This window comes from Sinocyclocheilus rhinocerous, unplaced genomic scaffold, assembly GCF_001515625.1.
Source record: "Sinocyclocheilus rhinocerous isolate Xijiao unplaced genomic scaffold, SAMN03320098_v1.1 scaffold1573, whole genome shotgun sequence".
NCBI lineage: Eukaryota > Metazoa > Chordata > Actinopteri > Cypriniformes > Cyprinidae > Sinocyclocheilus > Sinocyclocheilus rhinocerous.
The window spans coordinates 384988-407248 of record NW_015624212.1 but is presented as its reverse complement, the minus strand read 5'-3'; positions in this window follow the sequence as shown (position 1 = coordinate 407248).

Below are 22261 nucleotides of genomic sequence, written 5' to 3'. Positions count from 1 at the left end.
TATATATATATATATATATATCATATTATATTATTTGATTATTTGTTGATGGCAGGTCCCTGGTGGTCCTCCAAGCTGGAAAAGAGAACTGACAGCGGTGACACCTAATTGCTCTGCGGAAAGTTTGAGCTGGACTTGCTCAGCAGTTGAGCTCACTTCTAATCAATAAATCTCTATTTTCCTTAGTGTATAATTAGCCACCTGAAAGACGTCTTGCATTACCTGTTCTATTCCCCAGGGCCCAGAGGCCATTGCAAGAATGAACAGTCTGTCCAAAGTGCCACCAGCTTTGTCTTTTGTGAAACAAAGAGAGAATATTTCAAATGCATGCCTGTTATTTCACTTTAATGAATCACGAAACTTCATAGCTTCAGAGTGATTTAAAATATTGACATTACAAGCTATAGATGAGGGACTGAATTGACTGACGTCATTAACTCTGATTGACTTCAAAAGTTTAAGATTCAGATTCCACTCCATTTTCTCAGATGATATCAAACACTAATCTAAACAGACTTTTTCCTACATTCAGTATTTATTTGGCACTTCTTCTGTAATTTAGACGAATACAGGCTGAGCGTTTTTCTGTCTGATCTGGAAAAAAAAAATCTGATTTATTTCTACCTACAAATAACCGAGATGGGATTGATTTTTATTTTTCTGTTTATCCAAAATCAGGTCTGTTTTAGACATTTAAAACAACTTATTTGAAAAGATTTGAAATAATCAAATCTAGCCTGGACTTTGGAAACTGCTCATTTTTAGTCACCATGAAATCAAACTGGACAACTGGAATTTTGCAGCATTTATTATAAATTATTTATCTGTATCTTTTATTTTTGTAAAATAATGTGCCTGCCAGCAACCTTTCACTGTCAGCAATTACCAAACAATTATCAAATCAATTCCTTATGTGCCAAATCACAACCTGCCCTCCATTTTTTTTCCCTCATTCAAGAAGCCGTTTAACTTTGAATACATGACACTAGGAAAGAAAATATCATCAGTTTCTTGTCATGCCGACTTTAAAGGTGAGGTGTGTACAGTACATGCATACATACATACATACATACATTTGACTATTTTCTAACATAGGATACATCCTCTTTTTTTTCAGACATATCCTGGCCAGACATCTCACATAACTGACCAATCATGGTTTGCGAGAAGGTGGGATCTACAGAGAATGGTTAAAGTAATGCAAATACATGTACATATAATGTATGAGGAGTATAGAAAGCATGACTATATAAACAAAGCCAAAACCTGGACATTTTAGGATATTTAGACATTCTAGCCATAACATATCTGGGAAAAAGAGGACATATGGTCACCTTAATACACCTTATTGTTCAATGCGGAAGCAAGCTATTTTCTGTGAATGTGTGAAACTTCCGTTTCAGCCACTGTAGGGAAATAACGAGAAGACTAAGAAAGTGCAGTAAACGTTAAAACTGTTTGTGCTATAAAGCAGTGTGTTATAATTAAGACAATGCATTAAAATAATATGGTAAGAAACACCATTTTGAAATATCAAGGAGCAAAATGATCTGTTTTGTACAGTTAAAAATAGCTAGAAGTGTATGGAAGCGACCAGAAGCCAGACACGTTCAATTTACAAATAGCCGTGCCCGCCCTTATTGAAAAAGTAAGGTGGGTAAGTTCCCTTTTAAAATTGTTTCAAACAGATCATTCCATCAAAAACGCACGGTTTGATTGAGTAAATGTTGGCCTGGTTAGAATGTTTTGGAATGCTTTGATATTGCTGCTGTGCTTTTATGGGGAATGTATATAGTTGTCTCTGTATATTAAGCTGGTAAAAGACAACATTTTTAACATTGAAAGAAATTATAGTATGTCACTCATGTTGTCGCGCTACGGAAACATCACACTACAAAAGCTCGCTGTGATTGACCCACCAATACTTCCTTTGAAAGCATCCTCACACCTCATACTGTTCTCAGATTGTGACGAGATGTCATTTCACTGAATGACACGGCATTCCACTTTCAAGAGCCCTTTTGAGGCATATGCAAAACAAGATGTCGACGCTGACAAGCGAGCAATACTTTGTACAGCTCATCTTTGATTCTGCTCTCCCTCCCGCTTTCAATCTCTCGCTCTCTCACACACACGCACAATTTGCCACAGATGTGCAAACAGCAAATCACAAAGCCGTGGACTCAGCCCATGCTACCCCTGACATCTCCAGACTGTTTGCGTAGCTGACAATTATATTTGCACCGTGGAAAGCAACAAACCACGTACTTTGTATTCTATGATGGGAATTCTTTTATCAGGCCAGCTGTCACAACGGAGGCACATTATAACGCATCAGCCGAGCACCAGGCTGACGGCTCTGCGGGGCTGTGTCACCCAGCGGCATATGTAAGGACACTTCCAAGGAGGCACACAGACTAACGGCACATGATCTGCAATATGTTGAGGCTCACCCTCAAAACGAGCAGCGTAATAAATGAAAGACGCTAGAAAGCTGTGATTACGGGTGGGAAGGTCTCTTGGCCAGAAGCACTAGGTGGCATTCTGCACGTAATTAGGACTGATTTTGGCTCCGAGAGAGAGCTTAAAGGCCTGATGAACTGGCATCAACGCGTGTACTCTTCCCCCCGTCCGCTGCTGGTTAATGCTGCTGAGAACATTTTTGTCAGTCTGCCACACAGCTTGTCTGTAATGTTTATGAAGTGGCTTACTCTATAAATGTCCCGGAACTCAATTGGCATTATTCAGGTCTCAAGATGTTCGGAAAACATAAGAATGGAGATTAATATTGCAGTGGCAGATTCGTTGATCTGGACAGCGGGCTAAAGAGTAAATATACTAAATGGCAGTAATAATAGTAGACTGTCACTTATCTCCTCAAGCTTTACAAGCTGCCTCGAGTTTATGTGATGTTTTCAATTTCCCCATGGACACCAGAGACACAGCCATGCAGAATACCATAAGTGTCAAGAAGACAAATTACAGTAACAAACAGCCCGAACCGACGCACAGAAAATGGACGTCCATTATTTAAAACCGAAGGTGGCATGTAAATAACTGGGAATGTGTTTGTTATATCCGGAGGTGAGTTAGTAGAGGGTTACTAAAAGCTCCGACAGGTTGGCAACGACCTTTAGACATTCATAAGTGCCAGCTTGCTGAATATTACATCTGTGTTTGAAGAAGACAATAAGCTCTGTGGGGTTATGCAAAATTCAGGAATTAAGAATTGGTAATGCTAAATTTTGGCCAACAAGTAATGTATTTTGGCAAATCATGTTTTTCCATCCTGGTCTACACAAGTTAATTTATTAAATTTGAATAAATAATTTGAATACATCTAAAATTTACATCTATCTATCTATCTTGTTTTGTCTGTATCATCTATCTATCAGTTGTCTGTCGAGCCCGATCTCATGAAAATATGTATCGATAGCACAATTTTATGTGCTATTTATACGCAGAAACTGACTTTGGTGTGCATACGATACACACGTGTTTGAAGTGCATCTAATACACAGTTTTTGCGTGCATATGATACGCACATACCCCACACCCCTAAATCTACCAATTACGTATCATATGCATACCAAAGTCCATTTTTGCAATTCCAAAATAGCAATTCCATATCCTGTTTTCTATGTCAACTCAAATTGAGAAACTGAATTGGAATGTAAAGGCTTTCTAAATTAAGTTCTAAATGGTGCACAACCCTGGCACGAACACAGAAAGCTAGGGCGATTGAATGATGATGGAGAAATGTGTGTCTGCAGTACAAGTCGGGATATCAAAAGAGCAGTCTGATGAGGTCAAGTACAATGCACGACGCCTGGAGGGAGGGAGCCGTAAATGGGTGTTCATGGGTCACAATAAGCTGCTTATGCCTGTTCTCCCTTCTGCGGCTGACAGCTGTTTGATGCAAATAAGGCGAATGCAGGTTGAGTGTCGTCAGTAGCACGCAGCCGCTGAGTGGTGTCAACGGTGTTTAGGGACCTCGCAGTTATGCCATCACTGACCGTCTGCGTGACACTTACAAATCTATTCAGACAGCTGCGGCCATGCTAACCGTCCCCAGGGAATCTCTCATACCAAGCACATCAAGAGCCCCTGGCCGGGACAACACGGGGCAGGGAAGTGCTCCCAGATGGGGGAGAAGGGCATCGAAGGGACTTCATTCCAGATAATCCAGACTGTGACCTTGCTAGTCCATTTTAGACATGAAAAATTGTATAGGGGAATTAACTAAGAATGAATTGTGGGTCATTTGTAAACACTATTTGCATTGTTTTGGTAAGCAATTTACTAATTTATTTAATTTGACATTGTCCAGCATTTTTTTAACAAAACTTTGGGTAAGGCCATTTTTGACTTGAGTGTTCAAGGCTTCCAGGGTCAGCTACTTCCATTTATTTTATCTTTACAGAGTCCATTATGCTTCTTAATGTTCCAAACTGGTAATTGGTATAATTATTTTATTATAAAACGGATAGTTCCGGTCCTTGATTCTGATTGGCTGAGCCACGTTCGAAGCTGTTGTAAATTACTCTACAAACATACACCTTTGTTTATGTTTGTGGGTTGCTCGGCAACCACTTTGTTGCAACCACAACTGATTCTGAGGAACTACATTGTTTGGTGGAAGAATAATGTTTTTATTAATATCATTACACTTTATTTGCTGTTTTATTTTGTGAAACCTTACTACGTATATGGAATAACCGTTTTATAAAAGCAATAACCCCCATGAAGCCGTGGTTTACAGTACATTTATAACAGCTAAGGGGGTTTTAACAATGACCCTTAGCTGTTATAAATTCACTGTAAACCACGGCTTCTTGGGGCTTATTGCTTTAATGTAATTGGAATAAAAAAAAAAAACATTCTAAATTAAACGGAATGGTGCTCATTCCTGGTGACTTTACACACAGACCATTTTTAGAGTTTTGCGTTTGTTTTTAAACTTGTTTACATGTAAAAGGCTTCAACCTTTAAATGCTGTCAGTATTTAGTTAAAAATTATGTAAATACTACGAATATTTCTTCAAACCATGCTGAACGGCCCAGACAAACTCATGATGCATTTTAGGCCCCGTGGACAAAGTTTTGCTCACTCAACTTTTTAGCGTTGATGCCGGCAATCTTGGGTCACTCCTAGATCATATTGTGATGTTTGGCCAGGGCTGATGGTACATAATGTCAGATCAATGATAGATGCTTCATAAATGGAGTCTAAATGACAATCCCCCCTCCTCCTCCACTCACGCCCCACATCTCTGTCTGATTCCATCTCAGTCCGGAAGGTTACCTCCAAGCCAATGACAAACTTTGACGAATAGCTTGTCTGTACAAGGGCCCACGAGATGAATCAGACATTTTCTCTCTCACCTTTTCCTCAGCCTTCAGCGATAAGTGATATAGGACATCTCCACTCCACCCACCCTTCCCTGCTTCATTTATTCCTTCGCTGGCTTTTTCCCTCCACGACGTCTAACTCTCAATCCATCACAGGGTCACTATACACCATGTTTTGAGACTTTGCTGAAAGGTCAGTCTAGTCTGGTGTAGTCACAGATTTGGTGGGGGAAGAGCAAGTAATCTCTCCTGGATTTGAAGGCAGTAAATTGTTCCCTTTCCTTCAGCCGCTGTGTCCTCAGAGCTTCTGTCTAATATTAGTTTGACAAACTGGAAAGGACACAGTCAGATGTCGTGCCGCCACTCGCTGGGCTAGACCAGGCGTACTTGGATTTTTGTAGACTTTAGTACTGAGTGTGCTTGGATTTCCAGGATTACGAAGTTGATCCAAGTGTATTTGGGTGGCAAATGCCTTGTGTGGAGATTCTCAGCTTTGCGGTTCTCTTACTGGCGGAAACAGATCAATGGCTTGGAACATCATAATTGAGCAGTTGTTACTGAAGAAACTAGCTTTACAAAAGGGCAGTTATCCAGACAACAACAATAAAGCTGTCTTAGATGTTTGCTCGACTACAACATTGGTCGTCAACATTTGATAAAGTCAATTAAAACAAAATTCTGCTACTAGCTGCTGTACAATTATTATCTTAAATATATTAAATAAATTAAAATATTATAATTCATGTTTTTAGTTAGATTGACAGTACAATTAATCATAAACCAAATATAAATCAGAAGATAACTTTTTATTGTAGATTTGTATGCAATCGTAACTTATGCCCTGTAAATCACAATTACACACACACACACACACACACACACACACACACACACATACATTGGGCTTCCATATAGGCATACTAGATTTTATACTGTAAAAAATATATGTTCTATTCCCTTACCCTAACCCTACCCCTCATATAAAATGTTATGCATTTTTATATTTTCAAAAAAGATCATTCCGTATAATTTATAAGCTGTTTTTCTCATGGGGACCAAAAAATGTCAAAAAATCACTAGTATTACTATCGTTGTGGGGACATTTGGTCCCCATAATGTAGGGAATACATGTACACGGTGAACATGATTTGACCAAGTACAACATGCTCCTGGATCAACATCCTTGTTGATCCTGGAACATCATTCCAATCAACCAGAATCAGAATTGAGAGATAACTTTTCAGGAAATGTCAATTTTAGGCTTACAATCAGGATTAGGTGCTTCTACACCCTTGTTAATCAGCTATCATTTCCCTCTGATTTTAGGAATAAATTATGGGTAAGGTTAGGTTTAGGGGTGGGGATTGGGTTAAGTCTGTATTTTTGGACAGTAATGTTGATCCAGGATCAACAAAAGATGTTGATCCAGGAACATGTCTTACTTGGCAAAATCACGGCTACCACATGTACACACACGTACACACACACACACTTATCTTTGAATTGACAGTTCAATAACCAAGATGTTAATATTGAGTAACTTCAGTTTACATTTACAGTATTAGTTACTTTGTTTTTGCTCTGTTAAATATTTATAGCAAAAACAGACAAAGTAACTACTAAAATTCATCCTTTTTTCATATTTGAATTGTTTCTTCCTATATCATCAAATAAACTCCAGTGAGCTCTGTAATTCTCAATTTCTTCCTATCCCCTGTCATCCGTCCTTAACCTTAAACCCTCTCACTGTTTCCCTGCACCTCTTCATATAGTGCAGTCAAAGAATATTCTCATCAGAATTTATCCATTCTTCTCACACTTGCTCTTTTGACCTTTGCAGCTCACTGGTTTCATTAGTTTGAAAGAGCTGCCCTGCCATGGCTTGCTGACGTACATATGTGAAAGATTCTAAGAAAATTGCATGTGCTTTGACATAAAATGTGTATGAATTATTGCTTTCGAATGTATATGTGTAGCTGAGGTCACATTTGTGTGTTTGGGAGGTTGGAGGCCCGAGAGGTCTTTAATGTTTTTTGTTCCATTTCATTATACTGAAGTCTTCTACGTCCCCTCAAGCCTTGACCATAGGTATGACTTTGTGTGTGTGTGTGATAGACAACAAAATGCGGCTTGTTTTAAATCCAGGTGACCTTCCGGGTATTTAGGATATACTAATTTTCTCTTACCTACAGTTCTTTGTTCAAAGCGCAATGTATGAATAAATAGAAACACGTCAGCCGTTTTTATAACAGGGTATGACAAGTGCTCACAGACCGATGCACAGACTCCAGACTACTGAATGTCCCTAAGGACACGTCATCTCTCACGGGGGCGTTTTAAAATAGAATCACTTCCTAAACAGCTTTCAGGTTTTTGACCAGGGGAAAGAGTTGCCAGGGTGTCTTTTCCCAGTTAGAATGGCCATCTATCAGCCAGTCGGCAGACAGGAGGTCAGTTCATGGAGAGGTGTAGGAATAGCCTCCATGGACCACAAACACCTGTTCTGTACAGGAAATTACACTGATTTGATAAAGATTGTACAGTGACTGGAAAACAAACCCAAGCCACACTGAACCCTAAAATCAAAAGTAGATGTAGTCATGCAGACGACATGAGGGTAAATTGATGACAGAATTGACATTTTTGGTTGAACTATACCTTGAATGTTTTTTTTTAACCCTTAAATGCATGAATGTTTCGCCAATCATTATTACATATTCGGGTCTTTAGCGACCCGGACCTATATATCCAGCACGGATGGACTGCTGCAATAGCAAAAAATTATCTTGATATTTTAAGAACAATTACAGAAGAATAAAATAAAGCATATTTCGTTTCCTTTTGAAATTTAAAAGGGTTCAATTTGAGCAGATGATTTTACCATCGCTGTCATCGTCAGAGCGCACTTCCACAGTACATTCAGCATCTGCCTCACATTCACGATCTCAAACATATTCTCAAAACTATCCTTTTCAATGACTTCACATTCAATATTTTGACCACTGACAGCTTATTCACCACATCCAGCATCAAATGGCAGTGACATTTATATTTCATTGTGCATAGTAATTGCTCTGCAGTTAAGCCATTCAAACCAGTAAAATTTTTGCTGATGATATTCGTTTGTTTTATGAGTGAAACATCACGTCATCATTGTGTATCAAACAGTGCCACCTTGAGGAAAAAAAGTGCATTGCACAAATTGAGTCATCAGATATGTAAATATAGTCCCGCAGGAAAAAAAACTTACACATTTACATACCTCAGGTCTGTAGCGACCCTATACACTTTTGACAAAAAAATAATCAGAAAACAGGTATTCTTTTATATTTTACTATTTTTTTTCTTGTTATATTGTTTTTAATTAATAAATTGAGGAATACTAAGAAAGTTGATGTCTAACTTAAAAAAATTAAGGAGGGCGAGGGTAGAGAATGATGTCCCGGGTCGCTAAAGACCCGAGGTATGCATTGACATTTATATTTCATTGCGTATAGTAATTGCTCTGCAGTAAAGCCATTCAAACCACTTCAATTTTTGCTGATGATATTCGTTTGTTTTATGAGTGAAACATCACGTCATCATTGTGTATCAAACAGTGCCACCTTGAGGAAAAAAAGTGCATTGCACAAATTGAGTCATCAGATATGTAAATATAGTCCCGCAGGAAAAAAAACTTACACATTTACATACCTCAGGTCTGTAGCGACCCTATACACTTTTGACAAAAAAATAATCAGAAAACAGGTATTCTTTTATATTTTACTATTTTTTTTCTTGTTATATTGTTTTTAATTAATAAATTGAGGAATACTAAGAAAGTTGATGTCTAACTTAAAAAAATTAAGGAGGGCGAGGGTAGAGAATGATGTCCCGGGTCGCTAAAGACCCGAGGTATGCATTTAAGGGTTAATGAAATGATACTCTACAAAACTAAATCTACCAGCAGATGGCGGTAAATGTCTTTATAAATCATTCATTTATTAGATTCATTTAAACTGCTGATTCATTCAGGAATTAAATAAATGGCTCACTTTATGAATAGGCTATTGAATCATTGGTTAAACACGATTCGTTCAAAAAAAACGCGGATTCCGAAATGAATCACCGCTATGGCTTTAAATATTTTCTCTGCAAAACTGAGCAAAAACAGACAATATTGTATTTAAAATAAAATATAACACAATATTAACTTCTTATTTACCGAACTGTTGTATAAAATCACATTTAAACTTGTGATAGATCGGGACAAAAACAGCACTCGTGTGATATTGGTCTCGCTGCCTGTGTGACATCGCCTTATATGATATAAATATGCGACAAAAACTCATACAGGGGCATTTTTCCCCCCAATATCATGGATTTTAGGATATAAATGCATTTATGGAGTTGATGCCCTGCATCATATTTGCCAAAAGTCAACTGTATGAAATACCCCAACCGAGGTGGTACTAAAAAAAGTACCAGGTACCAGGTACTGTCCCTGGTGGAAAACCCCCAAAAAGTGAACCGTACCGAGCCGTACCGTTTCATACCATGCAGTGGAAAAGCGCCATCAGATAAGTGGATGCTCATTTAATCCATATCGCTGTGTATATTTGCGTGATCTGCCTAATTGAATACAAAATGAGTAACCGTAAACAATTTTAAACTAAGTTTCATGTTAGCAGTTTGCATTGTATGCAGCAGCAAAATATTAAACATATTAGCAGCAGCATTTAGCATGTGTTTATACAGCTGGAGCAAAACGCAGTTTAGAGCTTGCAATCACTCTGAGGACACATTAATATTAACGAACATGAAAACAGGTTAAATGAAATAAGCATTCTTGTGTATGCATTTCAACTGGGGTTCTCCATATACATCGGCGATTATCCCAGTGTTAACGTTCGTTATTTCTAAGGTCGATGTTTTCATTGTGATGAGTGCGTGGTTGATTTCAGTTGCACGCAGCGTCAGAAGCACACGCTTATCACAGTCATACCAACGATAGTGTTGCGGGAAAAGGGAATTGAGTTATAGCTATGGTTGTTGCAGTTCAGAGTGCAATGCATTATGGGTAGTGTAGTTCGGAGAAATGTGCTCGTGTGACGTGTGCTATCGTGTGTTGTGTAATTCAGAAAACGGACAAAAAACTTTTATATTCTGCTTTATATTTAAAAGTTTGGATCTGCTGAACAAGTTTTTGTTTGCCTTCCAATCGCAAAAAAAAAAAAAAAAAAAAATATCCCCATCCAGTTTAGCTCTAAATGTAGTTTTGTAAAATGCTCAGGGGAATTCTGTTTCCAAAGTGGATCCAATCGCCAGAACATAACATCAAAAAACTATTTCAGTGAACATTTTTAGTCACACATTATGTTGGTATTATACTATGATATCTGAATTATTTGAGCTACAGCCAGTTTTTCAATACAAATCAGATCCTAATTAGTTTTCGCCGGTAATGATGTAAGTTCCAAATGACTTCATTTACAATATCTGACTTTTATTCACAGTAGCGAGTGGCGGTGCGATCAATCACCTGTTCAGTGCTGATTCTTAGTGACACCTTTGTAAAATCTTGGTAAGAAGTTATCGATTCCAGACAGGAAAATGAGTGACTGCTTTCCACTTTCAGAGAGATTGCCGCGAGCGACTCTTCAATCTGAACTGCACACAATCACATTCCTCTTTATTGGAAAAACACTGAAGCCAGTTCAGGGACACTTTAATTGAATTCACTCTCTATAATATTCAAATCAAGCCCATTGCTGGCAAACAGGAGGCATTTTCCATTTCCATCGATGACAGTTGGGGTGTCTGTGCAGGTGATAGGGAAAACCGTATGCGTACTACAGGAAACATGTTTCTTTTTCATTTCATTAAAATGTGCTATTATCTCTTCAAAGATCCTGTCTATGTGACATGCCAATATTTCAACAAACATATCAATCCAACAGGGCTTGTTATCAAGGTAGGAGTTTCCAACAATATGCAATCAAGCAAGAAAGGATTGATGTGTTTTTCTTGTCAAAGGATAAAAACATATAATATACCTTTGTCGTAGAGGAGAATCTTTTTTCCAAGGAAATTAAGTCAAATGTTTTTGTCTGTAAAAGCAAACAATATATATACACTTATGTAAATAAATAAATAAACACACAACAGTGGTTCCTTTTGTTGCGCTGTCACTCAGATAAATGCACAGCAAAGTGTTTGAGATTGCAGTCAGGTCTTGTATAGCCACCGCTCATCTCGTGTCCCTGGAGAGCGGCTGTTCTCAGACAGTGGAAATATGAAGTATGATCCATCCAAAATGTTTTTTCTGAATCTTCTTGCTTTTCTTTTTTTATCATGTGAAAATGAAGCGTGATATTATATTACAGTCCCTAGTCTGAAGTGTGTGTCCATATCTTTGACTTTGCATTTTGAGTACATCCCTCTGAGGACATCACATTTTTACCACTTCATAATTTTCATATTCACAATCATTGACACCAAACAAACACGTCAGAGCTCTTTTTAATGGGTTTAATGTGTTTTATACTTTCTGATTATCAAAATATCCTAAAAAAGGCCATATTATTATTATTATTATTATTATTATTATTATTATTTTAAACATTTACATCAATCAATAAACTCCATGACTTTTAATAAATCTCATGAGATTTGATATAAACAACATTTACATTCTAACAACAGGAGGATTAAAAGCCACCTCATCCCTTAAATGTTCAGATTCACACATAAACAAGCTTGTTTTCTTGGAGTTATTTTAGGAATTCTGTGCTTGTGCTTACTTAACAAACCTTTTTTTTTTCAATATTTGACACTGTCTCTCGTCCATTATGTCGTCAATCTCTGATTTTCGTCTGAGGCTGCATTAAGAGCGTGAAATCTCGGCCGTTGTTCTCCCTTGACTCCCTGCTCCAGGTCTGTACCATTAGTGAGGCATACATGCAGCGCTCCAAGTCAGTGTATAGAGGGGCTTGCAGACCTGTGCGGGGTTTGACTGCGAATGGGGATGAGCTGTTTTACATTCAGCAGGGGCGGCTGGTGTAGTTTGTAGACACAGGGCCCTGCCAGGCCCTCTCAGTCTCAGTGTAATGCCAGCAGGATCCGAAATGCCACCTCCGACTGCCAACCCACTGCAAACTATGTACCTTTGTTTCAGGCATTAAGATTTTAGCTAAATGAGACGATATGAGTATGTGTGGGAATAAATATATGTCAGTGCATGTTTGTGGATCCCTGTGTGTGTGTGTGCATGTTTATTTGTTCAGCAGTCAGGTTGATTTGTCTGTCCTTCACTATGAGTTATGCTCCACGGTATAAACAACACCACACCCAGTGAGCACGCATTCACCCTGACTGGGCCACGTCGCACCGCGCCACCAACTTCTCCCTTCTCGTGCCAAGACCATTAGCCAAGTGGACCATGCATCCACCAGACTGGTCATTCACTTTAGGTCACTGCCATGCATTCATCATTATCTGGGTATGAGGTGCCAGTGTTGTACTTGTCAATGCAAAAATAATTCACTGAAGTTGATGATGGAATTGCACTCATTGCAGACTTAGTTTTTTACTCCAGTATAAATTCAAATATCACCATATACATCAATTTGATATAAATATGATTATTGATTGATTCCATGTGAAATGATTATTTCTGAAGTGATGTAACCTTGAAGAGAAAAGATCTATCTATCTATCTATCTATCTATCTATCGGCCATTGGTGTAATTGGTGCAAACTGCTGTCCCACAACCAAAAAACACATGTAAAAAGCATTTAAGTATTCAAATCTTAGATGTTTATTAAGATCCTTTTATTATCTACTGAAACCCACAATAATATTTAAAATATTAGTAAGCTTAATATATATAAAATCATCATTTATTGAGTACTTTCAACTGTTCAGAATTGTGCTAGCTAACCATGTGCTAATTAGCATCTTTGAGCCATGTTAACAAGTATCTTAAATTGTCACTACCGAAACATTTGGTGGAGTTTTGCTAGTGGCATCTTTTTTTTTCTTTTTTTGACCACATCACATTCTCTAATGTGATGTGGTCACTACCAAAGCATTACTGTCACTACCGAAAATGTGCGGTCACTACCGAAACATGGGATGTTTTGTCAAGAATAAACTATACTGAATTATCAACTAAGATGTTTTGATAGTTTTTGTTTCAATCATGCATATTCAAACTAATGAATCCTTAACTTTGAAATCAGTATGATCAACATGTTGCCTTTTACAAAGAAAAATTGGATTCAAAATACAACAAATCTCATAAATCACACTTGAAATATTGTTAAAAAAATTAATTGTTATTGATTCACCTCTGAACAAATTTTAATAAAATAGCAAAAATATATATTTACAATCTAGATGTAAGCAAAATCTTAATAGGTCAATATAACCCTTATAATTAAGTGATTACTACTGTGTTTCGGTAGTGACTTTATTGTACAGACTTTTACTGTACTGCTTTTACCTTTGTAAAATAATAACTTTTGTTACATTAAAAACAAACAAGCCCAGATTTAAAAGTGATTTAAAAAACTCAAAAGTGACGTAATGCATTAATTTCCATAAAAAGTAACTAAGTAGCATAATTAGTTACTTTTTAGGGAGTAACGCAATATTGTAATGCATTACTTTTAAAATTAACTTTCCTTAACACTGTATACAATATTGCATTACTCCCTAAAAAAGTAACTAATTACGTTGCTTAGTTACTTTTTATGGAAAGTAATGCATTATGTTACTTTTAAGTTACTTTTTAAATCTGGGCTTGTTTGTTTTTAATGTAACAAAAGTTCTTCTTTTACAAAGGTAAGAACGCTTTTACACCAAACGTGAAATGAATACACCTCAGGCTGAAGGAAATGTAAATTCACGTCTGTACAGTAGAGGGCGCAGCTTAAAGAAATTGCATGAAGAATATAACGCAGGAGAACAAAGTTCAACACTATACAGCAATAACAAAAATGAAACACAAAGGTGTCATTTTTGCTTAGTATGGTTGAATTGGATCATCGAAGGTCAGTAGCAAAGGCATCGGTTAATAAAATGGGATGAAATACATAAATTATATTTGTCTTATTTAATATATTTAATTATTGCAGGTTTGTGTATTATTCTGAGTTTGTTTTTGACAGTTTTTTATTCATATTGAGGAATACTGAATCTGTTATTTGTATTTACATATATTGTAATATTTAAAAATATATATATTATAAATGTAACATTCAATGATTTTTTTCTATGTAAAACACATTACGCATACATACCATACTGTACATATATTTAACATAACATTTTTTGTACATGTATAACAAAATTAATAGAATGTAATACTAATATTTCATGTTTACAATGGTACAAATAATATTTTTTTCACTACTGTCAACAATATTTTCTTCATTTATTACCACATTGCTATTTTTTGCCTATTATTATTGAAGAAAAAAATCCTTTGTAAACTCCTCTAGTGCATTGATGGTAACAAGAAGTGCACCTTTTATGATAATTCTGTTTGGGACCTAATTATTTGTACTATTTGCAAATAATATGTTAAACTACATAAAATTAAATTACATAAATCATGTAAATTATACCAAAATTACTATATTTGAGAAAAAGGTAGAGTGGTGTGCATCACTGGATATTACTGTCTGTCATTTACCATTGTAAAATAGTTGCCAAATAATAAATGTTTTTTTGATACTTGATACTTCAATCTTACTTCGCTCTCCTTCGATATTAAAACTGGTGCTTCTCACTGGATGTTGCGCCCTGCTTCTGTGTACTTTGATTGGCCATCTCAATTAGTTTGACATTGACGAACCAAAAATTTTACTTTTAAATTTTAGTCATCCTAACAAAGAGCGCTGCGTAAAGCAGAGCAGTGCAAGAAATTCAGGACTGGTCCCCCTCTATGTCTATGGTGGTTACAGCCATGTAAGTTGTAGCCTACATTATTCAATCTTAATATTATTTGTCAATTATTTTCTAATCCAGACTTTTTGAGGTGCCACTTCCTCCATTACCCCTTCAGAGAAAACACCTGTACAGTCAAAATTAACACCAAACAAGAAACTGTAAGAATTTGTTATTGTCTGCTATGACACACTTGGGGTGTCATCACCAGCCATCCTGTGTGAAATCTAATATTGGCAGTGTATGATATCTGTGTGTGTAAGTGTGTATTCCCATGCTGTGACAAAACAAATGGATTCATCAAAAGCAGGTCTAACAAAGCTATTATTGGCCAGTGTAGGACTCTCTAAAGTTTCCCCTCTTGGCCGTTGTTTATGGCTACGTCCCGCAGATTTACAGTGCTGTGTGTTTTATGAAGTACCATCAGAGGGTACGAATGAGTCGTGGAGGGCCAACGTCAGCGTTTTCAGCCAGGCACCATACCGTGATGCATGGCAGATCTACCCGGTGTCCAGGGACCCGTTTTTGTTTTTGCACTTTACTATATGTGCTTTTATTTTATCTCTGCTTCTTTTAGAAAGCACTGCATCATCATATCGAGCTGATCTCAGAGGAGAGATTACTTTAAATGATTGTGAGTCATTGTTTTAGAAGGGCCTGTAGGACGAGCGTTGGGAACAGGGGAGAGTAATATCACAGTCCGACTATTGACAGTTTCTTGAACTAAACCACTGCAGAGCAAGAAAATACAAAAACGTCCTTTTCATCAAAAACGTCAGTACAAGCCACAAACAGCAGGTTTACTCCTTTTAGTGTGACATTTAAATATTACATTGTATCCTAACTAGGCAGAGTTTGTCCTAATTAGCCACGACTAGCTTGTTAAGTTGACACATTGACCTTCCAGTAATACTGTTTCCGGGTCCAAGCCTCTACTCTGTTTCAAGTGAGAAATACAGGTACAACTCCCGTTGTACACTACAGTCTCCGGCTCACGTGTTTTAACGATTCAGAAAAGATAAATGACTGTCTGGCTAAATGACATTTCGGTATGGAGATAAAGGGTAGGATCATGATTTTCCGGTAGTACTACAGCACAATGTGAGTGTATATTAGCTCCATTTATTGTTTGCTTTTAGGATCTGAGGGAGCATTTGGATGCAGAAACAGTAACGTTTGACGTCAGACTAAACAAGCGGACTAGCTCACAAAGTAAGACACAGAGGTACAAGTGTGTCAATACTAATTTAATTCTTTACTAATTCGATACTAAATCTATTCCCACATAAAAATGTTGATCATAAACATTATAACTAGGAATTTTGATGACTTTTATCATTAACATAAATGAAAATATGCATAATTTAAAACAGACAGCTTAACAGACAGTATGGACAGTACATATATATACATATACATACATATATATATATAATGTTAATCACAAACTGGCTGGATATCTAAAGATATAATAGCTGCACTGTAAAACCTGATAAGTTAAGAATACTCAAAACATTTGTGGAAACTTATTGCCTCAAAATATTTGAGTAAACAAACGAACTTTCATTATTATTTGAGTGAAGTTAACTCATTTCATTTAATTAATTTCACTGTTCGGTTTTACAGTGTGGGAAAAGCCCCCAAATTGTGATCATTTAAAGACACTGCATTACTGTGTCAGACAAAAAGTGACTTTTAATGTTTGTGTTTTAAACGGGTCATATGACGTTGCTAAAAAGAACATTTATGTTATGAACATTTGGGCGGTGTTATGCAAATCTTCCCACAGAGCGACGTAGGTATGTTGGGGCGTGTTAGAACGAGCCGTTTTAGGTAGGCGTGGTTGACTCTTTTATAAAGAATATCTCTTTGGATTTCAGACTTTAGTCTTTGCAACTTTACAGATCTTCTTTATGCACCAAGAGCTTGTAACACTCCAAAGAGAAAGGAAAAATTGAAATCGCATCATATGACCCCTTTAATATAAGCCTGTCAGTGGCCTGCAGTTCTCAGTGATCCAATTTACAAGTAGGGAGATTATAAACATTCATTTTTTTAAGTGCTATTGTACTAAATGCGTTAATTTGGCAGCTCCGGTCAAAATATATAAAGCATGTGAATAAAGGTTGTTTGAAAGTTGACCAAAGGATGACGTGAGGAGCACTTATCCAGCTGTGTGTGCGTGTTTATAAGAGTGAGAGAGTTTTTCAGATGTCCTCTCCTTATCCTTCCACACTAAACGCACCAATAATATTTGCTCCAAGTGTTGACAAGCTTTATCTTTGTTCAAGGTTTACACTCAAAGAATTCAAATGAGCCTCTGTTTTGTTGCCAAGGAGTCGCCCAATCAAAGTCACCGAATTGTTGCTGTGACAAATTTAATTAATTTTCTTTTGTTCCCGTTGAGTGACACCATTCCTTTCTTTCCCTCCAGCGAGCTATCGGCAAATTATTCCACCACCTAATGTCCTTATTCATATCAGCACAGCTAGCAAGGAAACTTTGTCATTGATATCACTCCTGTTATTCAGAGGAGGGCTGCTGGAGTAACCCAGAAGTATTTTGGCATTCAAAAACCCTCCACTGAGACCAAGTGCAGGGGATCATGAAGGACGGACCCTCCAAGGTAGATATGGCTATTGTCTTTTTGAAATAACGGATATCTTCCCCAGTCCAACCATTTAGGCACAAAATCTTTTCATATTGGCAAAGGTATGCAAGATTTCCCTTGGGTTCACAGCATAATATAGCTGTGTTATTTTTAAACACATTATAACAGTGTTGTTACTGTTAACTAAAACTAAAATATTAAAAATGGTTTTCAGTAAGTGAAATCAGAAGGTTATTATTTGAAGCCAGGTTATATATTAAATGAAGCCAGAAAATATAAAATAAAATAAACAAAATAACAATGCAATTTCATTAAATAACAATTGAAGTAATATATATAAACTTAACCAAACCAATTACCAAACAAAAACTAAATCTTAAATAAAAATAAATTTAAAATGTATAGAAATATAAAAATACAAAAACATAAAATAATAATAATAAAATGCCCAAAATTAAAATTAAAATTAAAATGGATACTAAAATGACACAAAAATAAAAGGTATACAATATTAATAAATACTATAATAAAATATAAAAATACTAAAATGATACTGCTTCATTCAAGGTTGTGTAAAATGTATTTAGCTGGTGTGCTCACTGACAAATGTTCTTGGAAAACATAAAATGGTGGTTGTTTCATTCAGACATGACAGACATTAAATAAAAGCTGCTCAATTGCTATAAAGTTCATTGAGGTTATCCAGCTTTTACAAATCCACTTTGCATTTTCTTTAACGATGGACAAACTTGTGATATCCCTGTGCGATTGCACAAGGGTGAACCGAATGGTTGCCATGTTTGTTTCTGTGCTTTGCCTTATTTTTTTATTTAATGCTTTTGTGGTTTATCACACTGAGAGGTACGAATTCTAGTCTGCGGCTGAAAGGGGGGAAAAAGCAAACAATATTGTCTCTAAACTGGTGTGTGGTAGAAGCCAGGCCTGCAAAATAAAGACCCCACTGAAATCCTCAGAATTACAAAGCATTCCCTCCACCGAGCCACTGTGTGATAAATAACAGTGTCAACTTCTCAAAATGGATGTTTGGAGTAAAAACATTGAGGAAATGTACTTCAGTACAGGCGGGTTCAGCTGAAATGGTTCACCCACACACACCATCCATCATTACAACCCCGGACTTCAGAGACACATGTTCTGCTGCGGCCTTTAGGTTTTCTTTTCATTAAGTCTTTCGTAGGCATTAAGTGCTGTCCACTCGACTGTCCGCTTCAATCCTCCGCACACTGATGTTCACGTGAAGTGAAATTAAATCAAATCCTCATTGCCGCACTCTGATGATTTATGAGTGTAAAATGAGATGGACATAATCGAATCTCTATGCATAAGGCCGAGTCACTGTGACTGAAATATAGTCTGAACCGTGATGACGTTGGGTCACTTGAGCTGGGATTTTGACCGACCTGTGCTGCGACGCATAAATACTTCACTGGCCGGTTATGATTTATGCAAACCAGAGCAGGTTCCAGCTGGATTCAGACTAGAAGCACTGCATCCCTAGAAAGCATTTCTGTCATTGGGGTTTTGATATCATTACAAAAGTTAACAGTAATATATCTAAATGTTTTAAATAATTTTCATTGAGGAGTAAGCTAGTTTAATAATGTATTATCCACGCGTCAGTTGTGTGATAATGAGCTATGAAATTATTGTGGGGCAAATGAATTGTAGTAGACCTATACATGTAATAATAAAAGTACCACAATAATAATAATAATAATAATAATAATAATGGTAATAATTTAATACATTATTTGGAAATGCCAAATCCTCTCTTTTTTTTTTTTTAGATATCTTTGGCTATTGTCCATATACACGGTGTTATCGTCTGCGCAACTCAAGTATTTTACAGGTATAGTTTGAGCACATGAATCGTGCTTGACAATCGGATCGTATAGTGTGAGCAAGTAAATCGTGAGCTTTAGCTTTACATTGCATGCAATCTGCTCATGCAGTGTGAATTGGTACCTTGATGAAATCGCACAGAAATCGCACAATGTATGCCCGGCCTAACGTGATATTTACCCCCCGGAACACGATTGGGCAAGTTTTGGACTAGTTTTAAGAAGCAATTGGGAAGATTTTGTTGTGAAAGCCTGGCAACCCTGTTTGTATTGTTATTTTGCGCATGCACTGGAAATCTGATAGTGGCTACATTTAAAAGAAAAATGTAAACAGCTATACAAAAAGATCAGATCTGAGTACTAAGGCTCGCAATGTGAACGTAGCCTCAAAGTCTAAAAGTCTTTGATATTTTTGGTTGTAACAAATTCAGAATTTGAAATTGCAACCTATTATTCCAAGAGCAAGCCCTCCTGAAAAAGACAATTAAATCTTGGTTTCTATCGGATACATGTCTGTTATCAAGCCATATTGCTTTGACCTATCCAGTCATTCTGAATCAGATGCTGAAGGGATGTGGAGATCGTATTTGGACAGTGTCATGGCTCATCCTCATTGTTGCCATGGTGGGTTTGTTCCGTTATCACTATGCATGTTTTTTAAAAGGGTCGAACTGACAAATTCTGTTAAAGGCATTTGTGAAGGGCTCTTCAGACCACACTGCACGCACAAAAAAATTGGACCGAATTGAAAATTGAATATGTCACTCACCTGGCCAAGGCTGCTTCTCTGTCTGACAGGTAAAGTGACTTTGCTGCAATCATGGAATGATCCAGGTAGCGAGAAGCCTTCGGGAGATCTTTCCAGCATACTTATCTGCTATATTACTTTCTGGGCACCTCCAGAGATGGGCCTCCACTCTGAGAGCTGTCTGGTAAAGAGGCTTAGCGCTCTATCAGACGTCCGTGTGTGGCCCCACAAGGGTTGCCCTGCTTTGCCACCCCATAAGGCAGAGTTTATGAATACTCTGTAATTGTAGATTTTCCATGAACAAAAAATCACATTGTGTACTGTAATAAATATGGGGCATCAAATAATGTTTTCTGAAAATGACTGCCAGACTTATCACATTTAGCTGTAACAAGCATGAACACATGTTGTCCTTTTTTTCATATTTAGCACAAATAAACAAGAATCACCATCACAAAAAACAAACAAACAAAAAAGTAGAGATGAGTAAGAATGGGCTGTTATTTTCAGAACCAAATTTGGCAAGTAATTTACAACATTTGGTGCACCATAATGAGGAATAATAATTTAGCATGGATGATTTCATTTATTCATGTTTTTAGATTGTATATGTCTATATTTATAGGTGCATAAAACAAAAAGCACATAAACAATTTAAATGCATAAATTAATAATAATAATGATGATAATAATAATAATAATTATTATTATTCATGTATTTAAAAATGTATTACATTAATTACATTTTAAATGCATTAAATAAATAATATTTGTTTGTTTACTAAAATTATTTTATTTATTTATGTATATATTTATATATTAATTGTATAAATGTCATCACTGTGCTTTTTAACCTCATTGAATATTGTGGTCCTAACATATTAAAACAAATAAATAATATACATTCATAAATTATTGTTTTTAATAATAATACTAATACATTTTAATATATAATATCATTATTATGATGATCATAAACAACAACAATAATAATATTATTATTATTATTATTATTATTATTATTATTTAGAATCATATAAATGCTGCCACTTTGCTTTTTAACCTGGTTGTAATAATAATAATAATTTTATTTCATATTTTCTTTATAATTATATGTACATAATCATAAAACAGTGTGCTTGTCATGGGTGTTTTTTTGGTGTGTGTGTGTGTGGTTGTGCGTGTTTGCTGAGGGTAATTTAACAAATCTGTGCCTTGGAGGATCATGACTGATCATGACTGTGACCTCTGTTTAAACCAGGGATCTCCCAGAGGGTCCTCACTAGAGTCTGCTGGGGCATTTCAGCCCCAGCTGCTGCTGTCACAGTTGGGTCCACAGGGCAAGTTGGCCCAGGAGCTAGAACAGGGAACCAGTGGAAATGTGTGAAGCCCTGTGACCAATGTGTCACACTGGGTGACTGTGACACGACCTTGCTCCTGGGCCAGACACCATTCGACTCCGCAATACGCGAGTATGAGGGGCACGGCGACTGTGTATGTGTGTGTGTTGCTCAATTACAGTTCATGCAGTGCATGATAACAGTGGAAAGCAGGGAGCGCTTGTTAATTATGTGACTCGTTAATGCCTGTTTAAAATGGCGTCATCATAAAGATATTTTTGCCGACGTGTTCTCCCTCTATGCACACAATGCTCTCCTCGTCTTTACCTTCTTCTCACTTTGATCATAATCAAATATGTCAAATAGCTCATAAACGCCTTGATTATTGCAGGAATAGATCTTTTGAGTAAATTA